The sequence below is a fragment of the Lissotriton vulgaris genome, chromosome 1_1 (genome assembly GCF_964263255.1).
Source record: "Lissotriton vulgaris chromosome 1_1, aLisVul1.2, whole genome shotgun sequence".
NCBI classification, from domain to species: domain Eukaryota; kingdom Metazoa; phylum Chordata; class Amphibia; order Caudata; family Salamandridae; genus Lissotriton; species Lissotriton vulgaris.
The window spans coordinates 1,329,881,508-1,329,893,687 of record NC_141685.1 but is presented as its reverse complement, the minus strand read 5'-3'; the positions used below and the strand labels follow the sequence as shown (position 1 = coordinate 1,329,893,687).

At 42.4% G+C, this 12,180-nt stretch overlaps 1 protein-coding gene across 1 annotated transcript in view; it reads right to left on the bottom strand.

Annotated features, from left to right (window-relative positions):
- The window catches only part of LOC147749112 (ATP-dependent 6-phosphofructokinase, muscle type-like), a 288,878-nt gene that overhangs the window by 254,607 nt on the left and 22,091 nt on the right, over positions 1-12,180 (bottom strand). The gene's annotated exons all lie outside the window — the stretch shown is intronic.

Sequence of the window (12,180 nt, the reverse complement as noted above, 5' to 3'; positions counted from 1 at the left end):
AGATCCGGTTTGGGATGCATCTAAGCATCAGCTTTGGGGGCAGGAGTTGTCTTCCTCTGATGTCCAAGGGTCCATCATAGTAGGGCTCTGCAAGGGTCCACCTTACTATGGCTCTGCTAAGTGGTCCAAGTACAACCCCTTTACTACTAGTGAAGGCAAGTATTTACAGCCTTCTCTGGAAGGTACTGTGGGAGTGCATCAATAGTTGATTGTCCAACCCACTGCTTGTCTTTTATGGAAAAAGAAAGCAAGTTAAGAGACTTAAAAATAAAATACTATACACTAAAATATGCAGGTATGAATTTTCACTGGAGCGGGGCCACAGTACCTATGGTCCAAGGTTTCCTTTCCCCCATCGTCCCTTTCCCTTTCGTACAGCTGGGTTTAGGTACTTGTGCAGTGCTACACCTCTCGTTCAGAGTTTGTATGCTCAGTTTAGTCCCAGTATGTAAATCTCACCAATTTAGAGTTCATCCCAATGGTCACGGTTAGAGTATGTATCTCGTCCTTCCTCCGGATAGAAGATGCGCTGACTCTAGGTGCTTTGGCACTCCGGTGCAATCCACGGAAGCAGCATCTGCAGAGGTCACTACTCTAAGTCTGGCTGGCGAGCAGCCTTCGAAATCTCTAGTGGTCTCTGGTTGTTTACTGGTCTTCTTCGGGGTGCAGGGTGTCAGGCACAGACAGAGGTCATGGGCCTCCAAAGGAATTCTCAGAGCAGCAGTGCAAATCCGACACCACTCATAGGAAAGGGACAGCAACTTGATTCGCAAAGGTCTGGTCAGTTCTCACCCCAGGGAAGTTCACGTCAGAAACACTTCACAGCTTACAGCGACACACTGAACTTAGGCACAAATGTTCTGAGTCACAGAGGTGGAGTCCGTTTGGGCACACTTTAGGACTGTGCCACAGTACAGAGCACTTGCTGGGACACAGAGCCACAGCCCATTAGAACACACTTCATTAGTAAGAAGAAAAGAGAGGGGCTCTTAGTTACCCAAAGGGAAATGGAGCGCCAATATACTTGAAAAGTAAAACAAAAGGTTTCCCAGTGGGATATACTATTTCCTGCTCATAGATCAGGGCTCAAATCTCAAACACCATTCACACCATTCATTTTTATGGAACGGGAAAGCACTCACCAAAAAGAAAAAACACCTAATATAATAATACAGTGAAAAAATATAGTAAAAAATGTACACTTTATTCTAAAATATACAACACTAATCGATAAGTCAAAAAATAAAAGAACACTTAAAAAACAATTGAATACACAGTTAAAAAGCCACCTAATGTGGACGTGGAGAAAGTTAATCTAAAGAGACACTTGAATCTGTCTTTAGTCCGTCATTTCAGACCCTCTTTTGTCAACACTACGAGGAAAAATATTCCTTTCGTTCAGTTAGAATGTTGGCAATGCTGAATATGACTTTGGAGTTGGCGTCGACGCGTTTCGGAAGCTTAAGAATTGATAAGGGCTTCCTTCCTCAGGACGGTTTGTATACGTTTTCTCCACAAATTGATAGACAACCTAATGTATAAATAACATAAAATATAACTATTAGTGCCCTCTTCTATTTTACACTTATTACTGTATTCAACATTACTATTTTGGTTATACACAAAATTTATGCTCATTTTATAAATCACGATAAGGGTGGTAACAACATCAACAACAGTTCATAATGCCTGTGGGTTTGTCAAAAATATTGAGGCCTTGCTTTTTACATAATTCCCATGCGAGATACTAAACATTTCCTACACAGGGTTGGCCATTCACCCGGTTGCAATCATGGGAAAATTTTTTTTTAAGAGTAACATAAACACAGAATAACATGTCGAGCTGTCAACCACTTTATGTATCTAGATTCTCTTTTTGCATACTACTACCATAGCGTTTTAACCCTGCGAGATTAGCATCTACCACACGGGGTCCTAATTTTTTTTTTTTTATAAAAAAACAACAACAGAATGACTACACATTCGAGCAGGAGAACTACACATAAACATTCCCAGTTAAAACACATATCTTTACATCTGAAGCCATATGTCCATCCATTTTCAGACCTAATTACAACGTAAGAGACCTTTGTTCTTTTTCGCTTTCTATACAAAACATTTTGCCTTTTGGTTCATGTTATCCACGTTCTATTGCAAGAAATACCACATTCATGCTTCAATCATACTCACTGGCAGCGATAATACACTAACCGTAATGATTGTTATTTTCGTAACGAGGCCACCCAATGTATGATGATCCTCAATTTTGCTCCCGTGACAGTCACCTGGCTTTTCTTTCCTGCCCCACCTATGAGTTAGAGCAATATTAAATTAGGTATAAGCTTACATTTATTCGCTTTTCCCCTAATGTGCTAGATTAGAATTATATTCACCTTCATATTATGAAAGATGTTTTTTATCCTGACACTCGTCTTTTTTCAAAAAAAGGGAGATATTTCTCATCAGGAGGAGGCTTTAAACAATCCTGCATTTATAACAGAAATACACCATGTTATGATTCCCTGTATAATTAGCGATTATTGTTCTAATCTCTGCAAGATTTAAACTGGGGAATACCTTAACAGTCGCTCAATGCGATCTTTATTTGAAGTTAAAAGTCTTACAGGATTTTCAGGTGCTGTTCTTTGCTGAAAAAACGGAGAAAGGCGCATAGCGTCAGCTTAAATCCAGGGCGTAGTTTAACTTATCACCCAAGTATCAAAGTCACGTGTTTTATCTTACCCGAATTAAGTGGGTTTTCTATCCATAAGTAGGACTGTTATCCTGCTGCTGGTTAAAATAATGCACGAGGCTGCATGCAAAAACAAACAATGAGAATTTTACTAAGGAATACATTTAGAAAGGAAGGCTTCGCATATTCGAGTCTAAACTCCCATTCCCCTTCCGGTATTTAATCTTACCCGGAATACTGCACTCTCGTTCCTTAATTGGGGTTCTTTTTCAGCAACCGGGTACTTTAATGCGCGTGGCTGCATGCAAGAAGATTAAAAAGGTTTTACTAAAGATTCCGCTCGGTAACGGAGGCTTTGTTTATTTTAGCCTGAACACCCATTCCCTGGCTGTCCTTACCTAGTGGATGCACACGGCTCGCGTTCCCGGTGCTCTGTCTCGTGGCGTTTTTTCAATCACCGCTGTCGAAAGGAAATGTTTGCACGCCCCCTTGGACGTCGCTTTTTAATCTCGTGTAGAGATCACGTGATTAAAAAGGTGGTGGTGACCCGCTTTGGTTTGTTTTTTTATTTTTTTATTTATTTATAAAGGGAAAGCGACTGCTCCTGAATGAGCTTTATTGTTCCTAAGTGGACAATAGCTGCAGTGTTTTCCGTTCTATTTAGCTGTTGTTAAGCTGTGGTATTCTTTTATTGGCTGTTCATCGCTATGATTATAATTGTTATCAAGTTTCATGGCTGTATTCGAGTCGGGTAGTTATCCCCTCTTAAAGGGTCCGGATTAAAATTGAGCAAAAAATGAACAAAAAATAAACCAAAAATAACCGGAACAATTGCAGAAGTAGCAATCTAGTCTACATAATTCTATGTCCCTGCAATCTAGCTTACGTAGGAGAGACTGGAAGAGAGATAAGAGTGCGTTTATTGGAGCACAGGTCTGCACTCAAAACGAACAAAGAGAATGCCCCTATGGTGGATCACTTCCACAAACTACAGCACAAACATACAGACTTTAGATGGTTTGTAATTGAAAAAATCACAACATCCAAAAGAGGAGGCAATATTGAGATTAAGCGCAAAAACAGAGAACGCTAGACACTGTAAATAGGGGTCTCAATACAAAAGAAGACTGGATGAAAATTGTGTCATAAGCTCTCCACGAGATACCATTTGCACCACTGTCACGTATATCTAACACGAAGTAGATAAAATCACTGAATGCCGTGAATAGAAAGTGACTAGCATAACACCTTAACATCTCTCTTCACTAAAGAATACTCTCGGAATTTTGCAGAGGGTCCAGTGACCCTTTGTTAACATTAAAAATCTCCCCCATTGTTTAGCTTAGGATAAATAACCTGTGTGATATTACACACTATGCAAAATAAACAATATATCGAGATAAATACATTCCGCGCTTAGCTAAAAAATGTATTAAATAATACCGGTTATTTTAGGTTTATTTTTTGTTCATTTTTTGCTCAATTTTAATCCGGACCCTTTAAGAGGGGATAACTACCCGACTCGAATACAGCCATGAAACTTGATAACAATTATAATCATAGCGATGAACAGCCAATAAAAGAATACCACAGCTTAACAACAGCTAAATAGAACGGAAAACACTGCAGCTATTGTCCACTTAGGAACAATAAAGCTCATTCAGGAGCAGTCGCTTTCCCTTTATAAATAAATAAAAAAATAAAAAAACAAACCAAAGCGGGTCACCACCACCTTTTTAATCACGTGATCTCTACACGAGATTAAAAAGCGACGTCCAAGGGGGCGTGCAAACATTTCCTTTCGACAGCGGTGATTGAAAAAACGCCACGAGACAGAGCACCGGGAACGCGAGCCGTGTGCATCCACTAGGTAAGGACAGCCAGGGAATGGGTGTTCAGGCTAAAATAAACAAAGCCTCCGTTACCGAGCGGAATCTTTAGTAAAACCTTTTTAATCTTCTTGCATGCAGCCACGCGCATTAAAGTACCCGGTTGCTGAAAAAGAACCCCAATTAAGGAACGAGAGTGCAGTATTCCGGGTAAGATTAAATACCGGAAGGGGAATGGGAGTTTAGACTCGAATATGCGAAGCCTTCCTTTCTAAATGTATTCCTTAGTAAAATTCTCATTGTTTGTTTTTGCATGCAGCCTCGTGCATTATTTTAACCAGCAGCAGGATAACAGTCCTACTTATGGATAGAATACCCACTTAATTCGGGTAAGATAAAACACGTGACTTTGATACTTGGGTGATAAGTTAAACTACGCCCTGGATTTAAGCTGACGCTATGCGCCTTTCTCCGTTTTTTCAGCAAAGAACAGCACCTGAAAATCCTGTAAGACTTTTAACTTCAAATAAAGATCGCATTGAGCGACTGTTAAGGTATTCCCCAGTTTAAATCTTGCAGAGATTAGAACAATAATCGCTAATTATACAGGGAATCATAACATGGTGTATTTCTGTTATAAATGCAGGATTGTTTAAAGCCTCCTCCTGATGAGAAATATCTCCCTTTTTTTGAAAAAAGACGAGTGTCAGGATAAAAAACATCTTTCATAATATGAAGGTGAATATAATTCTAATCTAGCACATTAGGGGAAAAGCGAATAAATGTAAGCTTATACCTAATTTAATATTGCTCTAACTCATAGGTGGGGCAGGAAAGAAAAGCCAGGTGACTGTCACGGGAGCAAAATTGAGGATCATCATACATTGGGTGGCCTCGTTACGAAAATAACAATCATTACGGTTAGTGTATTATCGCTGCCAGTGAGTATGATTGAAGCATGAATGTGGTATTTCTTGCAATAGAACGTGGATAACATGAACCAAAAGGCAAAATGTTTTGTATAGAAAGCGAAAAAGAACAAAGGTCTCTTACGTTGTAATTAGGTCTGAAAATGGATGGACATATGGCTTCAGATGTAAAGATATGTGTTTTAACTGGGAATGTTTATGTGTAGTTCTCCTGCTCTAATGTGTAGTCATTCTGTTGTTGTTTTTTTATTAAAAAAATAAATAAATAAATAAATAAATTAGGACCCCGTGTGGTAGATGCTAATCTCGCAGGGTTAAAACGCTATGGTAGTAGTATGCAAAAAGAGAATCTAGATACATAAAGTGGTTGACAGCTCGACATGTTATTCTGTGTTTATGTTACTCTTAAAAAAATTTTTTCCCATGATTGCAACCGGGTGAATGGCCAACCCTGTGTAGGGAATGTTTAGTATCTCGCATGGGAATTATGTAAAAAGCAAGGCCTCAATATTTTTGACAAACCCACAGGCATTATGAACTGTTGTTGATGTTGTTACCACCCTTATCGTGATTTATAAAATGAGCATAAATTTTGTGTATAACCAAAATAGTAATGTTGAATACAGTAATAAGTGTAAAATAGAAGAGGGCACTAATAGTTATATTTTATGTTATTTATACATTAGGTTGTCTATCAATTTGTGGAGAAAACGTATACAAACCGTCCTGAGGAAGGAAGCCCTTATCAATTCTTAAGCTTCCGAAACGCGTCGACGCCAACTCCAAAGTCATATTCAGCATTGCCAACATTCTAACTGAACGAAAGGAATATTTTTCCTCGTAGTGTTGACAAAAGAGGGTCTGAAATGACGGACTAAAGACAGATTCAAGTGTCTCTTTAGATTAACTTTCTCCACGTCCACATTAGGTGGCTTTTTAACTGTGTATTCAATTGTTTTTTAAGTGTTCTTTTATTTTTTGACTTATCGATTAGTGTTGTATATTTTAGAATAAAGTGTACATTTTTTACTATATTTTTTCACTGTATTATTATATTAGGTGGTTTTTCTTTTTGGTGAGTGCTTTTCCGTTCCATAAAAATGAATGGTGTGAATGGTGTTTGAGATTTGAGCCCTGATCTATGAGCAGGAAATAGTATATCCCACTGGGAAACCTTTTGTTTTACTTCACACTTCATTAGTGCCATGGTACAGTTGCTTCAGAGTCAGTGGCACAGTCTCCTTAAGGCACGCCTCAGGACAGTGCCATGGAGCAGGACGCTTCTAGCAAGAAGGTCGACACTCCATTTGGGAGAATGATAGTCACCCTCTCTAGTCTCCCTGGACCTACAGAGCCTCAGATGCATTTCGGCTGCTTCTGCTCACCCTGGTAGTCAGTCCCACATGCAGGGCTACCACTCTCCGTCCCTATTCTTCTCAAACAGGTCAACCTGTAGGCAAAAAAGGCAACTGACTAACCTATCCACCACTCAAATTACTTTCATATTTCACAATACTAATTCAAAACTAATCCTTTATGGGTTCCGGAGTGGCGTGCTACTCGCCAAAAAAACGCTTTGATGCCTCGTATGGGGTAGTAAGCGCTATATAAATTCAATTACAATTACAATTACATCAGGACAGGGAGTCCGCTCTTTCTTCTCGGTCAGACTCCAGGTGATCTCAGCCATTAGAAAGATATGTGTTGTGACTGAAAGTTATAGAGACTATTCATGGCCATCTACTAAGGCTGGAAAGAGGGACGACGTAAAATCTCTGCAATAGGAAATGTATGCTACATTGCAAAGAGTTGTATTACGGAACAGACTCCCTGCTGGTATAGCGCTTGAAACCTCAATCGATGATTTTCATTTTAGGCTGGATAAGGTCTTAAAGAGGGCAAACTTGGGGACTTCGTGAGGCAAGCAAACACCATTCAGCTTTAGGCCTTTGCAGCATACAGGGAACTGATTTTGTTTGTACCCAATTTTGGATCAGATTTTAGGAACTACTCATGTAGAAAAGCAAAATACTGTCCCCTACCACTGTGAATATAGTGGGCAATTGAGACATGCGAGTATGGATTGAATTTCTAACACACAAAAGTGGAACTACTGTTGGGAGGAGAGCAGAGGTTTTCTGGGAAACGCCAGGAAGTCTGGTGTAAGAACAACGGCAAAAGATAAAACCTTTCAATTCCTTGGGCACTCTCCTGCCTCTCATAAGGGTATAAATGTTCATAATTTACACTCACTAATCCAGCCCTGATGGTAGTCTTAATATGTGTTGGCAAAGTCAATATGTCTGGATTTAATGTGCTGATTTATGGATTGAAAGCATATGAGAGTGAGAGACACAGGATGGAGCAAGCATGAGCCGTCATTGAGGACTATATGTGCAAAGTAGTTCATCATGCTGTTCAGTGCAAACACTCTGGTGGGCAATATTGCACTGGGCTGAGCCAGGAAGATTGAGAAAGTTGCAAGCCAATGGCTGACAGAGGATGGTCCACGGACATTAATTCATCAAAATACCAGGGGTAGTGGAAGTGACATTATGCACGCTATGACCCTGGTGATATCACAGGAAATTATGTCACATGACCTTTGATACTGGTGCCATCAAAGAGAATAATGTTGAATGTGGGTTGACCCAGATGAACTCGCAAGAACTGAAACCACTAAAGGTTTTTGAAACAATCCTCAGTAAGTGCAAGATTAATACAATGGCAAGAAAGTAACTATAGAAACCTAAAATCTATTTCACTAACCGCCTATCAGCCCATCTGGTAAGAGCTTTGCCTCAAACACAGTGGCAAAGCCGGGTTACAAAGAAAAACATAAAGGATAAAATAATACAAACAACATCACTATTGCTTACTAGTAAATCACTCATCAGCATGCAAAACGATATACTCTAATCATGTATTAAAACACACACGCGCGCACACACATATATACACACACACACACGCACAATATTCACATCTAATTAAAAACTCCAGGTCAGTAAAGATTTGAGAAAGTAAAGATGAGGATGTTACAATGTTTAAAAAACACAATTTCCCTCATCTCACCTTAAGTCCACACAATTTATTCTTACATAATACCATAAACATTAGTTGATTTTAAACTAACTATATACATACATTCCGTACTTTTAAGTCCAGAAAGTTTGTACATTGCCCCAAAACGATTTCAATATAGTGTGACTCCCACTTGGAAGTACTGATTTTCTGTTACTTTGCAAAGGTGAACCTGCTGACGGTTCGTAATGAGCCAGTGATGTTTGACGCTTTACTTTGCTCTATGTCTAAACACTCCAAAAAGGCAAGGGAGTTGTCTTAATCTGGTGGAACTTGGTACTCAAACACATAACTTCTTGTAGGCACCATGTGAGATACACAGAGTATTGTCTGTACTAGAACTATTTTTCCTTTACTTGCGTGTATATGCTGCACAAAAAGGTGCTTTCCTTTACATTACCTAGACAACAACGCGCACAACAGAAAAGAGCTCTTCAACATCGTGAAGGAACTCTCCAACCCCAGCTCCAACACCAACGACGTCCCACCCTCGCAAGACCTGTGCGACTCGCTGGCCACCTTCTTCCACCGCAAGATCACAGACATCCACGACAGTTTCAACACCACTACCGCCCCGACAACCACTGAGACCACCGCCCCCACGACCACCATCCGCACCAACCGCCTGCTCTACTGGACCAACATCAACGACGATGACACCATGAAAAACATGAACACCATCCACTCCGGATCTCCGTCAGATCCATGCCCACACCACATCTTCAACAAAGCCAGCACATCCATCGCACCCCATCTCCGGAAAGTCATCAACACCTCCTTTGAGTCAGCAACCTTCCCGAAGAGCTGGAAGCACGCCGAGATCAAAGCCTTACTCAAGAAACCCAAGGCAGACCCCAAGGACCTCAAGAACTTCCGGCCCATCTCCCTGCTCCCGTTCCCGGCAAAGGTCATCGAGAAGACCGTCAATGAACAACTGACCCGCTACCTCGAGGAGAACAACATCCTGGGCCCTTCCCAGTCCGGGTTCCGCAGCAGCACCGAGACTGCCCTCATCGCCGCCACCGATGACATCAAGTCCCTGCTGGACAACGGAGAAACGGCGACCCTCATCCTCCTGGACCTGTCAGCCGCCTTCGATGCGGTCTGTCACCACACACTACGAACACGCCTCCACAACGCTGGCATCCAAGAGAAGGCCCTGGACTGGACCACCTCCTTCCTCTTCGGCATAACACAGAGCGTCTGCCTTCCCCCCTTCCGCTCCAAAGCCACCAAGATCATCTGCGGCGTACCCCAGGGCTCATCCCTCAGCCCAACTCTGTTTAACATCTATATGGCACCGCTCGCCCACGTCGCCCATCGGCATGACCTCAACATCCTCTCCTACGCCGATGACACCCAGCTGATACTCTCCCTCACCAAGGACCCCCACACCGCCAAAACCAACCTTCACGAAGGAATGAAGGCCGTTGCTGAATGGATGAGGATTAGCGGACTGAAGCTGAACTCGGACAAGACGGAGGTCCTCATCCTCGGATCCAACCCTTCGGCCTGGGATGACTCCTGGTGGCCGACCGCATTGGGAACCGCTCCAACACCCACCGACCACGCACGTAACCTAGGGGTCATCCTCGACTCCACCCTCTCCATGACTAAACAGGTCAACGCCGTCTCCTCCTCCTGCTTCAACACCCTCCGCATGCTCCGTAGGATCTACAAGTTGGTCCCCACTGAAACGAGAAGAACAGTCACCCAGGCCCTTGTCAGCAGTAGGTTGGACTATGGAAACGCCCTCTACGCAGGAGCCTCGGCCAAACTCAAGAGACGGCTCCAACGCATCCAGAACGCCTCTGCACGCCTGATCCTCGACATCCCTCGCCGAAGCCACATCACACCCCACCTGAGAGACCTGCACTGGCTCCCGGTCAATAAGAGGATAACCTTTAAGCTCCTCACCCACGCACACAAGGCACTCCACAACACCGGACCAACATACCTCAACAGACGACTCAGCTTCTACACCCCCACCGGCCAGCTCCGCTCCGCCGACCTCGCCCTCGCTACAGTGCCCCGCTTCCGAAGAGCGACCTCAGGTGGCAGATCGTTCTCCCACCTCGCCGCAAAGACCTGGAACACCCTACCCATCCACCTACGGCAGACCCAAGACCTGCTGACCTTCAGAAAACTCCTCAAGACCTGGCTTTTCGAGCAGTAGCAGCATTCCCCACCCCAGCGGTTGAGACCCTCACGGTTGAGTGGTGCACTTTACAAATTATATGATTGATTGATTGATTGATTGATTGATCAACAAACGCATTAGCTTCCAGCAACCAACCAGACACCTACGATCGGCCATCTTCTTCCTCACAGCCACCCCTCTTGAAGCAACAGTGGAGGATGCTCCTCTCACACCTGGTGGATATAGCTTGGAACAACCTCCGCCTGCACCTCTGGACCATCCCATCACTCTGGGAATTCAAGAAAGGACTCAAGACCTGACTGTTAGAATGAACAAACACCAGAATATAGTTAGCTACTCCAGCGCCTTGAGACCCTCATAGGCAATGTGCTGTGTTTTATAAACCCCTGATTGATAGATAGTAGAGCGGATTATGTCCTTCAAGAAATCCTATTGTGAGTGCACGCCCTTCCTTCTTTTCTCTTCCTGAACCTTGTAGGTGGTGGTGGTGGTTTTCAACCAATTTGCCTTGTCCTAGTGTAGGTTTCCCCTCTTGAATGAAAATTAGCCCTCCACCACATCTTGTGTTGTAGCCATTTCTAATGGCAACAGCAGATGCGTCCTGCCAGGTAGAGGTGAGTTCACATCATACCTTGCTCAGTCCAGACTGCTCTGACTGTGAGTTTTAGGCTCACACGCCAACACAATTTGGCTAAAAGTAGATCAGAGAAGCCAACAAATATTTGAACGTGGGAGATACTTAGGGTGGTACTTTCATTCTAGTCTGGCCGAGTAAGAGACCCTCTAGAACAGCCCACAGACCAAAGTTGAACAGGGATACGTAATATGTGAAACTACAAGGTCCAACTGGGCAACATTTACTATAAATAAATAAATAAATAGTAGTCTCATAATTAGGGATAGTTAGAAAAAATTGTTTACTGGAAATAGAGCTTAACTACAGAAGAAGATTATTATATTAATTTTATATACAGAACTGAACATAAGACTTTAGGCTGTAATTATGAAAAAAACCTGAATAAAAGTATTCAAATGTGAAGTTGACAACACATTGCTAGGGATAACATAAACATGTCTAGCCCGGAAAAGGTGAACAAGGTAATTCAATAGTGACAGACAAATATACAAAAAGGGAAAAGGAATTACCAGAACATAAGAGAGTCAGTACAAGTCCTTATGATCTGTATAAAAAAAAAGGTCATTCAAAAATTTCTTAGCACCAGTTTCGACAGCTTTTCGACCTCAAGGTTCATCAACAAGATGAAAGTAGTAGCACAGCACTGGGAGTGCCCTATGTCACTTTTCATATAAGGCAGGACTTAGCATGCTTACATAGGAAAAAGCTCCACCTGTACTCTTACATGGAGGAGTAGTGGTATGGAACTGGATTGCTAGTTGGGGAACAGGGAAAGAAGAAATGCTGCAACTGACCCCAGGCTACAGATGTAAACCAAGGAGGTGGAAAAAATGGACCAGACAGGAGCA